This window comes from Macrotis lagotis, chromosome 1 (assembly GCF_037893015.1).
Source record: "Macrotis lagotis isolate mMagLag1 chromosome 1, bilby.v1.9.chrom.fasta, whole genome shotgun sequence".
NCBI classification, from domain to species: Eukaryota; Metazoa; Chordata; class Mammalia; order Peramelemorphia; family Peramelidae; genus Macrotis; species Macrotis lagotis.
This window is the reverse complement of record NC_133658.1, coordinates 325188366-325208273: the sequence shown is the minus strand read 5'-3', so window position 1 is coordinate 325208273 and position 19908 is coordinate 325188366. Positions and strand designations below refer to the sequence as shown.

General features: G+C 37.5%; 1 long non-coding RNA gene across 1 annotated transcript in view; it reads right to left on the bottom strand.

The window, feature by feature from the left end:
• Window positions 1–472: 472 nt before the first annotated feature.
• The window catches only part of LOC141505604 (uncharacterized), a 419909-nt gene continuing 400473 nt past the window's right edge, over window positions 473–19908 (bottom strand). The window contains exons 10-11 of the long non-coding RNA XR_012473645.1: window positions 3256–3445; window positions 473–820 (exon numbers count right to left, since the gene is read on the bottom strand). This is a non-coding gene — a long non-coding RNA (uncharacterized LOC141505604). The remainder of the gene's footprint in view (window positions 821–3255; window positions 3446–19908) is intronic.

Sequence of the window (19908 nt, the reverse complement as noted above, 5' to 3'; positions counted from 1 at the left end):
AGGAAATTATAGCATCAATAAAAAGACAAGAGAAAGAAATAGACACAGGAGATAAAATAACTCCTATTTGTTGAAGTTATAATGATTTACATAGAAAATCCTAGGGAATCAGCAAAGAAACTATAAAGCAAAGATAGCAAAAGCTTCAGCAACATTGCAGGATATCAAATAAGCCAGAAAATAACATTTCTATATAATAACAAAATCTAGGAGCTAATAATAGGAAAGGGAATGACATTCAAATTAACTACAAAATGTATAAAATATTGGGATACAGTCTAACATACAATATTTATATTAATTCAATTATAAAATCTCCTTACAGAAAAAAATTATTGGATTTATTAATTAATATATGTGTAAATTTATATATATACACACACACATATATATATTAGAATGTTAAAGCTTAGAGAAACCTTATTAAAACAGAATATTAGCGCTAGAAGAGACCTTAGAGCATAAACTTTTAGAACAAAGAATGTTAGAACATGGGTTATAGAATGTTAGAACTGAAAGGGGACATAAAATTAATCTATCTCAATCCCCTCAATTTTACTGAAGAGGCAACTGAGATCTTGAGAGTGAAATGACTTGCCCAAGGTCATATATGATCTAATGATTGAATTAAGATCTACTGCAAGTCTCCTGTGTCTTTGTCTGGTCCTCCATTACACACACCACTGAGCTCTCTCTTCCCCTGGGATCCTGGGGAAAGGAAGGGGAGGGGAAAAGTGCAATTTGTCCAGTAGAGTCTGTTCCTCATCATCGACGCAGATGTCACAGACGCTGGCCCCATAATTTTGTGACTTTAACACTCCTATAAAATGACATCGATATAAATATTGTTAATGGCACTAACACAATGTTAAGTCAGGTTTTACCGAACTCCCTCATCCACCCTCCAGATTTATTAGCTATAGGATTTGAAGTAAATTTTTATTAGTTCAAGTTAAATCTAGCATGTGTGGGTCTGGGCAGGTTTCCTCTTCTTGGGTGGCTCCCCCTTTCTCCATGATGGCTTGAGCAACCTCGGTCTACCTGCAGTGACCAGGATAAATCTTGCAGAATGAAATATTTCTTAATTTTGCTAACTGATGTTGATCTCATAAATTACCCAGACTTTTTCATGAAATGGTTATTAACATCCATGGCTATATGTTAATGGCTTATTGACCAAATATGGGATAATTAGACCCTGGGAGCACTGGCCAGGGTGATAGAGGAGAAACAAATTTGGCCCTTATTATGCCAATGACCTAGTTAATATCTTACTTCGAATTTCAGGTAGAGTCTTCTGCTCAGGGAAATAAAATAGTTTTCCCTCTATGGTGAAAGGAATAAGGAGCTAATCTGAGTGTCATTCACCCCAATTCCTCAACCCCTATCAGCACCTGAACTATGGGGAACAGCTTGATATAGTAGAATGGATGCTGAACTTGTCATCAGAAGACCTGACTTTAGATACTAGGCTTTACCATTTATCTATTGAAGACTTTAGTTGAGATGTTTTATGTTTCTTTTCTTCTGTTACATGAGAATAATAATTGTTATGCTGTACACCTCTCAGGGTTGTTGGGAAGAAAGTGCTTTGAAGACATTAAAGCATTATAGAAATTGTGATTATTTTCCCCTAAAAGACCAATGTCATTTTTTTCCACCAGAAAAAGCTTGGAAACCATTAGGATACTGGTAGTTTCATTATTACCCCATTATACCTATAAAGAAATTGTCCTAAGATTTAGGCATTGCTGATGATGTCAGCTTCCTAGGGCCCTCTCACTTTCCCTGAAATACAGGGGAATTATTGCTCCTCCTCTCTCACGCCCTACCCAGACTCTGTGGAAGTTGTTAAAGAATAAACAAGCAAAAAAAACCCATAAGAAACAATCCTTGATCTCAAGAAGCTTACACATATAGAAAGTAAATACAAAAATTTTGGAATGAAGTTATATTGACAAAGTGGAGATTGGGTAATAGTAGAGATCTCTTGAAGGAGGTAATAGCTGAAATGAACATTGAAAGGAGTCAGAAATTCCAAAAATTGGAGGAAAGAAGAGAGAGTATATTGGGGATGGGATCCAACCTGTAGAAAGACATGAAATTGTGGAATATTGACACAGGAGCATCAAATAGACTGTTTAGATGAATGGCAGCATGCATGATGAATAATCAGTCAGGATTACAGATTTAGGGCCATGACAGTCAAATTTCCCAGGGAATGCTTTAGATGGTCAAAATAATTTTGGAGGAACAAAAAACAAACAGGAAAGTGGGCAATTCTAGGAACACAATGAAAAAAGACAAAGGAGGAATAGTACTGGTGGATTTCAAACAATATTATAAAGCAGATATAATCAAAACTATCTATTACTAGTTAAAAATAAAATAGAAAAGTGGATTAATTAGAACAGATTATTTAGACAAAGAAGCAGAAATATTCAAACTTGATAATCCCATGTAATGTACCAGAAAATGCTAATTTTATAGGAAAGAATTCCCTATTTAACAAAAATTTCTGGGAAAACTGGAAAACTCAGAAATTGGGTTTAGGCCAACATCTTACACTATACACCATGATAAATTTAAGATGAATAAATGACCAGAATATTGAAGATTTAAAAAAAAAGAGAAACAGGTCAAGTCTTGTGTGTGTGTGTGTGTATGTGTGTGTGTGTGTGTGTGTGTGTGTGTGTGTGTGTGTGTGTGTGTGTGTGTGTGTGTAATTCCAGTCCAGTCAAAAGCTAAAATTAACTACAAAAAAGAAAACAGATACTTTTAATTCCATGAAATTAAAAGGTTTTTGCATGAACAAAATTAATGTCTTTAGGATAAGAAGAAAAGTGGTTAAATCTGAAATAGTGAATATTCATAGTGAATATCTCTGAAATGAATCTGGAAAGATAAGTTAAAGCCAGATTGTGAAGATTGTTAGATGTCAATATGAAAAACTTGCATTTTTCATTAAAGGAAATAGGGAACTTCAAAGCATTTTTGTGGGGGGAGGGGAGCAAGGCAGTTGCATTTAAGTGACTTGCCCAGGGTCTTACAGCTAGCAAGTGTCAATTGTCTGAGGTTTGATTTGAACTCAAGTCCTCCTGGCTCCAGTGCCAGTACTTTATCTACTTTACTCCCCCCTTTATCCTCCGCCTTTTTGACTTTGGGCATATCTTTTTTAAACAGTGATGTAGTATTTCACTGGCACACACATATCAAAATTTTCACTTAAATAATTTAAATAAATAACAAAATTACCAATGGTGTTAAGACCTTCATTCCCTCAAGGACACAAAATATTTTACATGGAAGTTCAAACAATAAGGAAGAAGTCACTGAAACTCTTGGTAGAGAAGAGCATCAAATTCTTCATCAGCAGTTGAGTCTTCTTTTAAGTCAGTTCTCTCTGAATTTTTCCAAGTTACTACCTGGTACTGGTTTCATAGGCCTGAAATGAAGACAGTGCCAGGTTATTTTGCCACCACTTTATCAATATAAAATGTTTGCTTGGTATAGAAATACTAAGATACCCCATTCTTTCAGTAGGTCTTAGTCTTGCTTTGTTTGGTCTTACTAATTTTCTCAAAATTCAAATTACCATTGGCTCTACCACTTGAGCCCAGTTTAACTTCAATCCTTTGTTTGATTTCTGAATCAACTGGTGAGAGTACCATGGTCATTCTCGCATTTGCCCACAAAGACAGTGTTGTACAAATTCCATAGTACCCCTTTTCCTACTTCTATATGTTCTTCACATTAAGGTAATACTATAATTATAAAATAAGGTTGTGGTTTAAATGCTTCTTAAGAAGGAAATTCCTGGGGCAGCTAGGTGGCAGTGGATAAAGCACTGGGCCTTGGAGTCAGGAGTACCTGGGTTCAAATCTGGTCTCAGACACTTAATAATTACCTAGTTGTGTGGCCTTAGGCAAGCCACTTAACCCCATTTGCCTTGCAAAAACTTAAAGAAAAAAAAGAAGGAAATTCCTGGGGAAAATCTGTCATCTTTTATATCCTTTCTCTCAAGGCCATGATGACATGGTCAGATTTATACTGTTGGAATTTACCAGCTATGGGAAGGATGAATTGGAGAGAGGAGACTGAGTGCTGGGGGATAATTAGAAGCTACTACAATAATCTAGGCTAGAGATGATGATGAACTAAATAAGGATGATGAGCTCATGAGTACAGATAAGAAAGGTTTATTGAGATATTATTGAAATATAATGAACAAGTCCAAGCAACTGATTGGATGTGCTAAAAGAGGGAGAGTGAAAAAAGGAAGAAAACTCATAGGTTACAAACGAGGGTCACTGGGGGAAGGGTGATACCATTAGCAAATATGGATAAGGAGAGAGACATTAAGAGAGAAAGATAATGAATTTTTTTCGAATAGACTGAGGTTTGAGATGCCTATGGACTATTTGGATGATACATACATATACATCTATGCATATGTATATAGATATGGAAATACATCCATTGGTGATTATAAGGCTTAAGTTAAAGAGAGAAACGAGGGTAGGCTAAATAGAACTGAGTCATCTACATAAAAATTAAAATTGATTGTATGATTGAGAAGATCAGAAAGATTGAAAAAAGTGTAGAATAAGGTCCTCTTGTATCCCCAAGCATAGAGGTGATTGCTCCAGTAAAAGCAAATGAGAATGAACAATGATACAAGGAGGATGAAAATCAAGAGAACAATTCACAAATATTCAAGGAGGAGAGAGTGTGGAGGAGGAGTGACTGATCAACAGTGTCAAACTGCAGAGTTCAAGAAGGATGATGGCTGAGGAAAGACCATTGGATTTAGCAATGAAATGTTCATTAGTAACTCTGGAGATAGCAGGTTTAGTTGAAAGGTGGGATTAAGAATCAAATTGTGAGAGGTTGAGAGGTGGTAGAGAGTGAAGAAGAAGGTGAGACAATGCATTTCAATGACTTTTTTAGGAGTTTGATTATGAAATGGAATAGAGCTTAAGGGAACAGGAGGTCAAGGGAAGGTTTACAAGGAATGGGAAAAGTTAAGCATGCTTCTAGTTGGGAAGAAGTCACTGGATATAGAGAGAGTGGAGAATATGGTGGCATTCTTTGTGTGTGTGTGTGTGTGTGTGTGTGTGTGTGTTTGAAAGAGCAAAATCTCTTAAGAAAAAAGAAGACTGTTTTGGGCCAGGATATTTGTGTTATTGAAGAGGTGTGAGTTAACCTGTTTCACTACTATCTAGTCCATAACACCTGCTTGGGCTAAGAAAATTGGGGCAATTGTCTGAATATTTGGGTAAGAGGAATATAAAAGTGGTTTATGAGAAATTGTCAAGGAACTCCTGAGATACTGGGAATCTCCTTTCTGATTGTTTTTTTTAAAACCTTCTTTCAGTGTGAGTATTGTTTTTATAATTTTTTTTTTAAATCTTCTGGACTACTTTTAAACTGTCTTGAGAATTGCTACTACTTTAGTGTACTAGAATATAGTTTTAGCAAAAGGGCTATTTGTCTAAACTTTTTGGTGTTAAGTGATCCATTTTACCAGATGGGTGATAGTGACCTCAATGAGGGGAGGAGTTCAAGGGCACAATTAAAGGGGTTGGACCTGACAAGCAGAAAGACTACATCTTCTAAAAACTAGAGAAAAGGTGAAAATAGTAGCAGATGGTGTTGACAAAGATTTGAGATGTACAATTGGGGAGAAGAGAGAGCTTAATGATGTTCTTTATACTAAGCTCCTTTGTTCTTAGTAAAGTGTGAGATGAGGTCCTTGCTGAGTGGGAGGAAAAAAGAGAATAGTGCTAAGGTTTGGGGAAAGAAGAAGAGGTTTGCAATGGATGCTGTGAGGACTATGTGGAAAATTCATCGGGAAGATTAAAGGATTGGTGTGTAGTAATGAAGGTTCACTTGAATTAAATAAAATGAACTTTTAGTGGACCCATTCAGTAAAACTATGTGAGTTCTTCCAGTGGTTTTCAGTCTCATGGGAATAGGAAGTGAGATGTGAATGGTGGAGGTGGGGAATAGGAAATGGTAAATCAGGGTCGAGGTTTGGAAAGGTGTGGATTGATAGGTCAAAGGAGAAAGAAATTTGAATACAGTAAGACAGTGTAAAATTGAACTGGTAACTTTAGGATAAAGGCTGTGAAAGGATGAAGGTGAGATCAGAGAGCAGAAGTGATAATAAAAAGGGAAAGAGAAGAATGGAGTGTTTAGAAATCACGAGAAGAAAGAATAGGTTTAGAGAATGTAAGTTAGAATAAGAATTATAAGCTTAACAGAGAATGTTCTGAGAGAAGAATTTCATAGTTCTAGATCATGGAGGTCAAATGGTTATGGGTTGTGAACCCTTAAATTGTAAGAACCTCAAGAATTTAGGATTAAGACAATTTAACAGAAAAATATAGATTAGACATGAAGTTTAATTCTCTGGGGTTTACCAAACAAAACCTATAGATAATGGAGGCAATCCCATGATGGTCACAAGGAAACTGGGAAAATAGATGGATTCTTATACCATTTGAGAAAAGTGGAAAATAATTAACTCCCTTAGTGGCCTGTACATAGGAATTTGCACTATATGTCTAACTGAAACTTATCTACAAAAGTTATTGTATTTGTATCTCTTCCTGAATTTTTCTCCTATCTCTTCCAGGGAGAATAGTCTCCTTATAATTTGAGCTTAGGTCTCCTAAATTTGTAATTAATACAGAGAGTTTAATTTCTAACTAGCAAGGCAAGGTGATCTGATACAGGTTTAGTATTCTCTAAAGGGAATTAACCTTCTATCACAATATTGTTATGAGAAATTATTATTGCTTTCACAGAGTAATGATGACATCAAGGATATGATCATACTTGTGTGTAGCTGTCTTAGAGTGCAAGTGAAAACTTGGGAAATGTTTCAGATATTATTATGCATCCATATTTTATAGCTGAAGAAACTGAAACTTTGAGATGTTAAGAGAAAGAGGATAGCCTATTGAATAGAGAGTTGACTAGAACTGAGAGACCTGGGTTTAAGTCTTGTCTCTATGACCCTTTGTCAAGTCATATAAGCAGAAAATAAGACTCTCTAAGAGTTGAAGATAGATGTAGGGCAGTTGTTGATCCGCATTGGTAAAGAATAATTCTCTCCTTGTAATCTCCACACACCAATGGAATGAGAGATCCAATCTAAAATAAAAATGCAAGAATTTGCATCATCTTAGCTATCAGGACCTTTTCTGGGAAAGATATTTCTTACCTTCATCTAAGTATTTTTGTTATTGGATTATGATTTCAGATTTGGAAGGAACCTTGTAGGTCCTGGAGTTAATGCAGATAAGGAAATAGAAACCCCAAATACTCTAGGTCTAGTACTCCACTGTGCTATCTAGCTATCTAGAACACAGCTTTTAGAACATAGAATGAAAAGTGTTAGAGCTGGAAGCGATCCTAGATCTTTGGTCCATCATTCTCCATACAAAAAAACTGAGACAGAAGGAAAAGACATAGAAAGGTGAGACATATCATGTGGTTATTTTGTGGCAAGGACTAATTCTTAAACCTAGGTCTCCTGATGCTGAGCCCAGTTCTCCAGAAGCAATGGTCATTTGACAACTTACATTGATCAAAATTTACTAAGTGAAATGTGCAATGAGCTGTGCTCTCTACTCAAAGCAAAATAGGACACATCCCTTCCCCTCAAGTAGTCTATTAACCACTGAATAAGATTCCCATTCTCTCTCTCTCTCTCTCTCTCTCTCTCTCTCTCTCTCATATATATACTTACATGTATATATACACACAGGTAAATGTACAAAGGATTCAAATTAGAATATGACAAGTGAATAAGATGAGTATAAAGTGGTATGAAATCAGATGATGAGGGAGAGCTCTCCTCACTTCATGGAGGAGGCTTGTGTGGGGTAAAGGAACCCAGAAGATGCAGTATTTGGTCTGATTTTACTGAATACTTGATTTCTTCTCTATGCTAAATCTAACAGACTTTTTATGTATTTAATATAGTTATTGCTCCTTATAGAGACCAGATGCCTTAGCTGATCCTAGGATAGATAAGATCTCCAGGGTCTAAAAAGAGGAGGTGCCTCTCTGAGTCAGAAAGAGAAGCAGAAGGAATCCTCAGCTCCAGCTTAAGGATGGGTTAGAGATTTCAACTCTATCCTTTGGTTCTCATTCCATTAAAATCTTCTGTTTGCCTCTACAAAGCTCCCCTCTCACCCTATCCAGGATCACCTTTTTTTTGCCTCTTCTACCTTTTATTCCTATACAGTCCCACACTTTTCCTTTTTTTTTAGATCAATTTCCAAGCATCTTCTTTCCAGGCCTGGGACTCAAAAGGTTTTGGGGAAGGTTAATTCTGACCCAGTCTTAATAACACCCTGTGTGCCTACATCTGACTTCCTAGAGCAGAAAAACTGGAGGGTTGGGGATGTAAGACTATAGTGCTGATTTAAAAAAAATATCAACCATGTGGTAATGAAAAGATGTGAATAAGGAATGAAAAAGATCTTAGAATATAGAATTATAGAGTGTAAAACAGAACATTAAAGTTAGAAGGATCTTGATATTAGAATCATAAGGATAGGATTCAAATTGTACTTCTGTGTACCTTATAGGCAAGTGGTTTAACTTCTATGGGACTCATTTTCCTTAACTGTAAATACCTTTAAGGCCCCTTTCCAATTTTAACATTCCATGAAAAGAATTTATCCCTGTGCTTTCTTTAAGTGGAAAGTTCCCTGATACATCTGGAGGTCACATTAAGATTTAATTCACAATTCCCATTACATGCAACTTTAAAAGAATGAGGTCATTATGTAAAAAGTGACTGACTAGATATACCCCACCCACCCACCCCAGGAAACATTATAATTAACCCTTTAATGATCTCTGCGTAGCTGTTATGCATGCTACCCTCCCATTCCTGGTCCCAAGTCTCTGGCTGAACAAACAGTCACAAATTTATCAAGCACTGAAACCCTTGAAGACACAGACTCTCTTTGGGTGATATTTAATGAGCTTAGAAATGAGAAAATGCCTGCGCCTTTGCTGGAGATGCCAATGAGAATTTTAATGAGGGCTTATTTTTAATAAAAGGTTAATAAAGTTTAATTAAATTAAATTAATAAAGTTCAATATTTATCTAGCATTACATCAGGCATGGGTTGGCTTGATGGTGAGGCAGGAAGCAGTCAGGATTAAAGCTACTCTTGTGTTGTTTTTTTCTCAGCCCCAAGTGCTATTTATAGGGATTGGAGAGGGTTAGAGCCATTGATGCCCCTGGGGCCAGGAGTGGGGGGGGGGGCAGGGAAGGAGAAAGGAAAACAAATGGGAAAAAACATCCCTTCAACATAATAACTTGGAGATCCAAATGCATATGTGTACTAGGGTAAAATAGAAATCTCTTCTTTCTTGGTAGGTGTTTAATGACTTCTTGATTATGGTGATAATGATGGTGATGGTGACACTAACTTGGACACTTTTTATTGGATGGATTCCATATAGTGGAGGTGTTAGGCCTGGACAAATTACTAAAATATTAAAGAAAGAAGGAATCTTAGGGTATAATATGTATATATACAGAATACAGCATATTACAGTTGGAAGGAACCTTAGAACCAAGATTTTAGTTGATAGGGGCCATAGAATTTATGAGTATAGGATGTTAGGTTTAAAGATGACCTTAAAATGTAGAATTCTAGAACATAAAAAGTGAGAACTAGAAGGGACCTTAGAACATAGAACATAGTCCTCCCATTCTAGCTGGAAGGACTTTAGAACAAAGAATGGTAAAACATAGAACCTAGAATTTCAGAACCAGAAAGGATATTAATATGTAGACTGTCTGAGGTGGGAAGGATATTTGAACTCCAATTCTTTCACTTATAGGTAAGTAAACTGAGACCCAGACTAAAGAATGGATTTACTCAGGGTCACTTAGTGAATTGCAAAATTCAGTTCTTTTAACTTTAGAGTTGGGGAGCTGAAGAGGGAAAGAAAATAATAAGTTTCTATCTTTTTTGAAACCATATTATAGTTTATAAAAACAAAGATGTCAAAATGGATTGTGATGCCAAGGTGAATGTCAATGGGGAATCCTTAAAGGGTCTTTACTGGAAAGTGAACTCTAGGGTTTTTTTTTTTTACCAACTCTCATAGGACCTTTTTCTAAGGGAGATTATTTTTCTTATAAACCAGGCATGAAACCACGGAGAGGACTTAGAAGGGCATTGCCTTATTTAGGGATCCAAATATAGTGTTACATCCACCATACCAGACTGTCTCTTCCTTTTCCTATCTCTATGCATTTATACCACCTATCATTCTTGGAAAAATCCTTTTCCCATATGTAGAAATCCTTCCTTACTTTCAAGGACCGTTTGAGGTGCCACTTTCTTCATAACACTTTCCCTAAGTCTGTGACTTAAAGTGATCTTTCCCTCTCTTCATTTCTTGAGTCTACTTTGTGTCTCTCCTTTGTCCCTATCATAGCCTATCTACTTTGGTATGTTTGTTTCTCACTAGTGGACAATATTCTCCTTGAAGGTTGACAATGAACTTGACACAATTGTTGAATTGAATGAACTTAAACAGGACCAAGGTTGCTTTTTTTGCATCAAATAGTGTGATCAAGGGAAGAAAGAAGATAAGGTTTCCCTATTTCTGTGTCCCCTATCACTGGATGGCTGAGTATTAATATTGTACTAGCCAAATGAAAGGCTTTAGATTCAGAGCTTAAAGGGACTCTGTGTGTTTGTGTGTGTGTGTGTGTGTGTGTGTCTGTGTGTTTGTTTGTGTGTGTGTGTGTGTGTGTGTGTGTATTCAGTCATTTTTCAGTCTTATCCAGTTCTTGTTGGGGTTGGGGTTTTCTTGGCAAAAATACTAAACTGATGTGGTTTGCCATTTCCTTCTCTAACTCATTTTACAGAGGAAGAAACTAAGGCAAACAAGTTAAAGTGACTTGCCCAGGGTCATACAACTAGTAAGAATCTGAGGCCTGAGACGAGTGCTCTATTACCTATCAACTATGAGAACTCCAAGCCTAGTGCTCTATCATCTTTGCCACCAAATCCTCATATTATAAATGATGAAACTGATACCCAGAGAAGATAAATGATTTGCACAAACTCACAGAATTAGAGAGTCTAGTTGAAGAATTTGAAGCCATTTTTACTCTGATTCCCCATCCAGCAATCTACCCACTAAGTTATACTGTTATTTAGTTCAGTTCATTTCAATCAACTGGCATTCAAGCCAATTCAACAAATATTTATTAGGCATCTACCTTGTCTGAGGATTTCTGTTCAGAACTGAGGACCTGAAGATAAAGACCAATAGATCACCTAACTTCCAAGATCCTATAATCTAGTAGGGAGATTATAAAAATACCATTTCTATAGTTTTGTTATGACTGTAGCTACTACTGCTACTGCTGTTGCTGCTGCTACAACAACAACAACAACAATAACTACTACTACTACTACCATTACTATATGACTACTACTACTTCTCCTACTATACTAATTAATAATTTGTTCCCAACCACACTATTTTGGTATTTGTATAATGAGAATATCACTTCTACTAAAGAAATGAGGAAACTGAGACCAAGAGGAGTGAAATGAAATATCCAATGTCTCCCAGCTATTTAACACTACTCATTGGATTTTGGAATCAGGTTTTCTGACTTTAGCTTTCTGTTGTTCATGCCTCACCTCTCCATACCATAAGTCAAGCACATAAAGAACTATGGCACAAAGAAAGACTCATTGCATGGAAGGGATGAGAGATACAAAAATCCTTTCTAGCTACAGGGGAATCTTGGAAGGCTTCTTAGAAGTGGTGGCACCTGAATTTAGTCTTTAAGTATGGGAGGGATTTCAATAGGCAGAGTTTGGAGTGGGGATGGAGCCTGCCTCCCCAAATGCAAGATGGAGCCGAAAAGGTTGGAGAATTGTGATCTGCTTTGTCTAGAGTAAGGAATAGAGTGAGAAAGTAGGTTGGGAAGATCACTCTGGATTCAGACTTTGGAGGGACTTTAATGCCAGGATCAGAAGTTGGCATCTTGTCCTGTAGGCAACAAGCCAAAGATACTACAACAATTAATTACCCAGTAACAACTATCTTAGAAACCATAAGGCATTTCAGGGCCTCTATGTTGCTAAGCAATGCGCTTTTATTTGTATTATTACCATTTTGGGGGACTTTGTTAACAGCTTTGTTTTAAGCACATCATTTGATTAGGGACTTTCCTGCCTTGGTCAGCAGGTATTGAAGGAGGGCATCTGTGTATCTAGACCACCAAAAATAGAGGGATGGGGAGAAGGACAGCAGTGGGTTTGGTAGCAAATGGATGAAGGTAAGAGAGAACTAACTTTGTAGTAAAAAAGCCTAAGTTCTAAGATCTGTCACTTATTAGTAGTATGACCTTGAGCAAATTCTTTTCCCCTTTTCCCATCTACCAAATATAAATATTGAACTAGATCAGAGGTTCCTTACTTTAACATTGTTATTATTATTATTATTATTATTATTATTATTATATTATGGTAATAATACTTAAATATAATTAGTTTTCTTTGCAATTTTATATATTTAAAGACATTATTCTGAGAAAGGGGCCATAAATTTCACCAGACTGGAATTTATGATAAAAAATAAAGATTGAACCCTAGATGTTCCCTAAGATCCCTCCCTCCCTTTTCCAGTTCTTTGCCCTGAGGCCTTGACTAGCTTTGATATTCTGTATAAGGAGGTAGAGAAGTGTTAGAATTGGTCTTCATGGTCAGGTCTAGAGAGTGGGAAATGGGTATAGAATTGTCATTTATGAGCATGCCAAAAGACTTTGGAGCTCAGGGATTGGACAATAGTGGAAAGAATACAGGATATGGAGCCAGGAGACCTGGGTTTGAATTCCAGCAATGTGACTCACTAGTCATGAACCTGAGCATATAGCTTAGCCTGACCTCATTCTCCCTATCTATAAAATGGGGACAATAATACTTTCACTACTTCCATTCATATGGTATAATGAAGAGAGGGTTTAACAAAGTGCTCATTGCCATAGAAATGGCACTTGTGTATTGTTTGGTTCTGATAAGTAGGCTAAGAGCTCCAACTTTGATTCGAATGATAAACCCTGGGAATGGGTTTAGGCAGCCACATCTGTTCCCAATGACCAGATTGAACACTTGGAGATAGAAATGGGGTCACAACTGGTCCCAATGTCTGGGACTAGGAACTTACTGAGACCACTCTGGGTCATTTCCCTCTCAAAGACAATGAGGCAGCTGTGATTTCCCATAATCTCCTTCCTCATAAAAAAGTAAGGCGGACAGCCTCAACACGTCACTCCATCCCGAAGCCCAGAGGAGCAATTCCAAGTCATTAGTCCCGTCTGCCCCACTGCCTGGGTCCTGGAGGGTTTGGGGTTATATGCAATAAGGCAAGCTCTCGTCTGCGGGCTCTCCCCTGAGTACTAGGTGTTAATGAGGAAAATTTTCCAAGAGGCCGTTAACACTGTGTGGTTTTGAAAAAGTAACAAAGAAAAAGCAATTCTTTCTGGCTGCATCTTCTGTGTGTGTATTAATGTGTGTGTGTGTGTATGTGTGTGTGTGTGTCTGTCTGTCTGTGTGTCTGTCTGTGTGCACGTGTGTGTGTGTTTTCAGCCTTTGCTTTCTGATTTTTGTATTTCCTCCCTTGATTGCTCTCCTTAATATGATTACCCTCCCCTTCCAAGAGAACCTGTTGTGGGTACAATTTCATGAACCATGTTAACTCTCAGATCCCCTGGGGTTTTATTTAAACAAAGCTGAAGAGTCTGGGTTTTCAGATGGAGTAGGGGAGGTGTGAAGTGGGAGCAGGGAAGGGTGGTAGAGGTTTAGAAGAAACTCAGGAACTTATCAAGTGTCCATCAGGTCACCCATCTCTATCACAAGAATCTTTAAAAATAGAAAGAGCCAGGGAGAAGAAATCAGAAAGCCTAGATTTTGATTTTGCCTGTCATTCAACTCCCATTGGTTCTTCAGGCATGCCAATTCCCTTCTCTGTTTCAACTTTCCTATCTGTGAAATGGGACATAGTGAGATTTAAATAGATAATTTCTGAAGTCCCTTCTAGAGCTAGCATTCTATGTTCTGAGGTCCATTCTAGCTTTAACATTCTATGTTCTAAGATACCTCCAACTTTAACATCCTAGGTTATTTTTTTTAATTTTAATTTGTTTATTTATTTAAGGCAATGGAGCTAAGTGACTTGCCCATGGTCACACAACTAGACAATTATTAGGTGTCTGAGGTCAGATTTGAACTCAGATTCTCCTGACTCCAGGGCTGGTGTTCTATCCACTGTGTCACCTAGCTGCACCCTGCCCCAGGTTATTTTTTAAAAAGCATGTTTATTTGGGAGCCAAGATGGTGGCCGAAGAGCCTCTCCTAGGTGTTCTTTCCAAAATATTTCAAAAATCTTAAAATGACAACTCTAACTAAATTTTTGAGAGACAAAACTCACAGAAAGATCCAGTGAGGCAGTTCTCCAGTTCAAGGTAACCTGGAAAATAGTGGAAAAACTGTTCCATGGGGTTAGACGGATGGCCCTGCCAGAGTGAAGAAAATTCAACCTCCTGAGAACAGCCCCAGAGTGCCTGGCTCCTGGAAGCAGATGTAGTTTCCTGACTTGCTCCCAGGGAGCACCAAGCACAACTTGGAAGATCAGCAGGGAGACCTCAACCAGAGCAAGTACAAAGCCCAGGCCATCCAGATCCAGGAAACAAACAGAAGCAGGCCTGAAAACATCCAGGCCAGAAACAAACAGGAGCCTCTAGGTAGCTGCACATGACTCTGGGCCTCTGACCACATTCAAATCCTAATCACAGTCTAGGCCCCCCATAGAAAAGGGACCTCCCTGCCAGTCCGTGGCAGAGGGGTGCACTTGTGGTCATTCACAGACCAGGAGAGCAGTCATAGCTTCACACACTGAGGTCCTTGTGGGGATGTCCCAACAAAGTTCAGGAAACAATCCCAAACCAGGCACAGGATGGGGAAATGAGTAAAGAGAAAAAAAAAGGAAACTGACCATTGGCAAATACTTTGTCTATGATCCCAAGGGGAATCAAAATACTCAAACCAAAGATGAGGAAGTACAAACTTCTGCTTCTAAAGACTCCAAGAAAAATAGAAGTTAGGCTCAGGCTAAGACAGAGCTCAAAGAAGGTTTTGAAAATCAAGTAAGGGAAATAGAAGAAAAATTGGGAAAAGAAATGAGAGGCAGGAAAAACATCAAAAAGAAGTCAGCAGCTTAGTCAAGGAGATCCAAAAAAAATGCTGAAGAAAATAACATTAAAAACCAGCTTAGGTCAAATGGATAAAATAGTTCAAAAAGTTATTGAGTAGAAGAATGCTTTAAAAAGCAGAATTGGCCAGATGGAAAAGGAGATAAGAAAACTTTCTGAGGAAAACAAATCCTTCAGATGTAGAATGGAGCTAAAGGAAGCTTATGACTTTTTGAGAAATCAAGATACAATACTTCAACACCAAAAGAACAACAAAAAAGAAGAAAATGTGAAACAATTCATTGAAAAAAATGATTGATCTGGAAAACAGATTCAGGAAAGATAATTTAAAAATTATTGGGATACCTGAAAGTCACGATCAGGAAAAGAGTCTTAACTTCATTTTTAAAGAATTTCTACAGGAAAATTATCCTGATGTCCTAGAAGCAGAGGGAAAAATGGAAATTGAGAGAATCCACTGATCTCCCCCAATAAGAGATAAAAAAACAACCCCCAGAAATATTATAGCCAAGTTCCAAAACTCCCAAGTCAAAGAGAAAATATTACAAGCAGCCAAGACACAATTCAAATATTGTGGAGATGCAGTCAGGATCACACAGGACTTAGCAGCAACTATATTAAGGGCTCATAGGGCTTGGAATATAATATTCTGGAGGCAAAAGAGCTTGGAATGCAACTGAGAATCAACTACTCAGCAAAACTGAACTTCCTTTTCCAGGAGAAAAGATGGACTTTCAATGAAACACTTAATTTCATTGAAATCATTTAATAGAGCAGGTAGAAGGAGCTTTTATAGATTGAAGCACAGGAGAGAGCTGAACTTGAAGATATAATATATTGTAAAAATGGAGTAAATGGCTAGAAGGGAAATGTACTGGGAGTAAGAGAAAGGAGAGCTGGAATAGGCTAAGATATTACATATAAAAGATTTTTTTTTGCAATGAACTTTTGCAATGATATGGAAGGGGGGAAGGCAAGGAGGAATAAGGGAACCTTTACTCATCTCATCAGAAATGGCTCAGAGAGGAAACAGCACATTCATTCAATAAGGTATAGACATCTAGAGTAAAAAGGACAGAAGGGGGACGGGGGAAAGAGGGGATGTGGGTGATAGAGGAGAGGGTAGATCATAGGAGAGAATAGTCAGATATAACACATTTTATTTTTTACTTTTTGCAAGGTGCTGAGATTACATGTCCTGTCTGGGATCATGGGCCTGGGTGGTTGCTGGGTCTTTGGGGTGGTATGTGGCCTTGGGATCTCTTGGCCCCAAGGTCAGTACTCTGCTGCACCACTCAGCTACCCTACAGCACATTTTATAAAAGGGACAGAGTGAAAGGAGAGAGAAAATATATGGTAGTGAGGAGGAATGGATGGAGGGAATTACAATCAGCAACAGCAACTGTGGAAAAATATGGAAGTAACTTCTGTGATGTACTTATGATGAAGGATGTGATCTACCTGAGACAGAGCTGATGGTATCAGAACACAGACTGAAACTCCCTTTTTTATTTTATTTCTCATGGGATTCTATATTTTTGTGGGGGAGGGGGTATTATGTTTACTCTTAAACAAGAATATTGTAGTAATATATAAATAAAGCCATATTAGCCAAAAAAAGAAACTGGGGGATGGGAATTTGGGGTAGCATGGAAGGATTTGCATGAACCGATGCTGAGCGAGATGAGCAGAACCAGAAAAACATTGTACACCCTAACAGCAACATGGAGGTGATATCATCCTTGATGGACTTGCTCATTCTATCAGTGCAACAATCAGGGACAATTTGGGGCTATCTGTGAGAATGCTATCTGTATCCAGAGAAAGAGTTGTAGAGTTTGAACAAGACCAAAGACTATTAAGTTCAATTTAGGAAAAAAGTTGCATTACATAATTTTGCTATCTCTTATACTTTATGTTTCTTTCTTTCTTTTCTTTTCTTTTTTTTAGGATTTTGCAAGGCAATGGGGTTAAGTGGCTTGCCCAAGGCCACACAGCTAGGTAATTATTAAGTGTCTAAGGTTGGATTTGAGCTCAGGTACTCCTGACTCCAGGGCTGGTACTCTATCCACTGTGCCACCTAGCTGCCCCTACTTTATGTTTCTTCCTTAATTATATGATTTCTCTCTCATTGCATTCAACTTAGATCAATGCATACTATGGAAACAATGTAAAGACTAACAGACTGCCTTCTGTGGGGGTAGGGAGGAGGGAAGCAAGAATAGGGGTAAATTTGTAAAACTCAAAATAAACAAAATCTTTCATTAAACAAAAACAAAACATGTTTATTTAAAGTTTTTTTTGTTCCAAATTTTATTCCTCCTACTCCTCCCACCTCCCTGAGACAATAAGCAATCACATAGAGGTTCTACATGTGCAATCATGTAAAACAAATTAGTCATTTTGTATAAGAAGTCTTGGAATAAAAGAAAAAATGAAAGATTAAAAAATAACATGTTTCAGTCTATATTCAAATAATCTCAGTTCTTTCTCTGAAAAATGATAGTGTATTTCATCATTAATACTTTGGGATTGTCTCAGATCATTGTATTTGCTGAGATTAACTAAGTCATTCACAATTCCTCTTCAAGCAGTACTTCTGTTATTGTTTCAATTCTGTTTACTATGTGTCAGTTCATGTAAGTTTTTCCAGGTTTTTCTGAAATCTTCCTGCTTGTTATTTCTGTTACCAACATTCCATTACAATCATATACCATTTAACCATACCTCAATTAATGGGCATTCCTTCGATGCCCAATTTTTAGCCACCACAAAAAGAGCTGCTATAAATATTTTTATGCAAATGGGTCTTCCCTCCCCCTTTTTTGAATGTCTTTGGACTATAGATCTGGCTGTAGTATTGCTGGATCAAAGGGTGTTGGATGTACAGTTTTATAGCCCTTTGGGCATAGTTTCAAAGTTCTCTTCAAGCAGTCTATGTTCTAAGGTCCCTTTAGTTCTATGTTCCAAGATCTCTTCAAGATCTAACATTCTCTGAGATTACAGATCACCGATGTCCAGGGAAGGTTTGTTAGCTTTTGGAAAAGACAGTTTTTCTGAATTCCTATTCCTGCCTGGGAGGGAACTGCATTGAGCAGCCACCATGCATTGCAAAATGTGTAAAAGATGGCAAAATATTATTAACAAAGGCATTGATTTTCCTATTTGAGTTTTATGCATTTTATTAGCCAAACACTTTAGCACGTAACTGCTCTGAGTCACATTTACTCCACGGAACTGGTTATGAATCTGAAACGATGGCGCACGTAAAACGGAATTGACCACATTGCTTATGCATCAACAACAAAAATAAAAGCAGAAAGTGTAATAAAATGAATAGCACCCGGCAATTGCTGTAAAAAACAATATTACCCAAGGGACAGAAAAAGTTACCTCGGCTGTGAAATAATGCCAAGCCCAGGGCCGTGTAATCAGAATCAGGGTAATTTTTCTGTCTCTAGGGCTCAGTCCAAGTCCATGTCATCCTAAATGTCTGGTTCCATGCCCCTTGGTGGCAACAGCTTTAAAAGTAGCAATCTCTTTCAGAAAGTCCCTCTTTGTTTTTTCTTTTCTGTGTACTTTCTGAGAAACGGTAGATATTCCCAAGCATCACCTTCAAGGAAGGTCACCTGAACTACCTTTCAAATTTGAGATCCTCTTCTCTCTATCCATTTCCTCAAGTGATTTGGAGGCAAGGAGATTTGTGAAATGACCTTTACATCTTGTTGATTTATTTCTGCATTATCTTAAGTTAAATTCAAACAACTCAACAAATATTCACCAAGGATCTAATGTGTGCAGAGACTTGGACTTTCTTCTAAAAGAGCTTATAGAAGGGTAAGAGGAGAAACTATATTTTTCATTAATTTCATCCACTTATTCATCAAATGTCTGTTAAGCACCTTGATAAATCATGATTTACTTAGGAACAAGAAAGGGGGAAAGTATAAAACGAGGGAGCCATTTAGATGATAGTGACATTTGGGGGTACAGGGAAAGTCATCATAGACTCATCAAAAATAGCATGTTAAAATAATCTCTTCTCTTCTCTCTCTCACTGTCTCTGTCTCTGTCTCTGTCTCTCTCTCTCTCTCTCTGACTCTCAGGTAGCATTACTAAGTCAGGGGAATGCCATATATACAAATGTTAATAAAGCATTTGGCAAAGTCTTTTATATTATCCTTTTGGGTAAGATGGAAGGATGTGATTTAGATGAAAATATAGTCAGAACCAGTTGAATGACCAGATCTAAAGAAAGATGATTAATATATTTTTAAGGGAGGTCTCTAGGAGAATGCCTCAGGGCTCTATTCTTGGTCATGTCCTGTCTAAAATTTTTGTTAATGACTTGGGAGAAGTCATGGTGATCTTGCTTATCTTGTCAAATTTGTGGATGACGCAGAGTTGGGAGAGATAGTTAATAAAGCATTGGAGACAGAATACATATAAATCTCAAGTAAGAAATAGTGACTGAATCTGATAACATTTATACTTATGTTTAAAACAACAGAAACTTTTCAATTACAGGAGATGGCGGAGGTGTGAGTAGGCTACATCCCATCTGAAAGAGACCTAGAGCTTTCATGGACTACATACTCAATATGAGCCAATAGTGTGTTGTGGAAGCC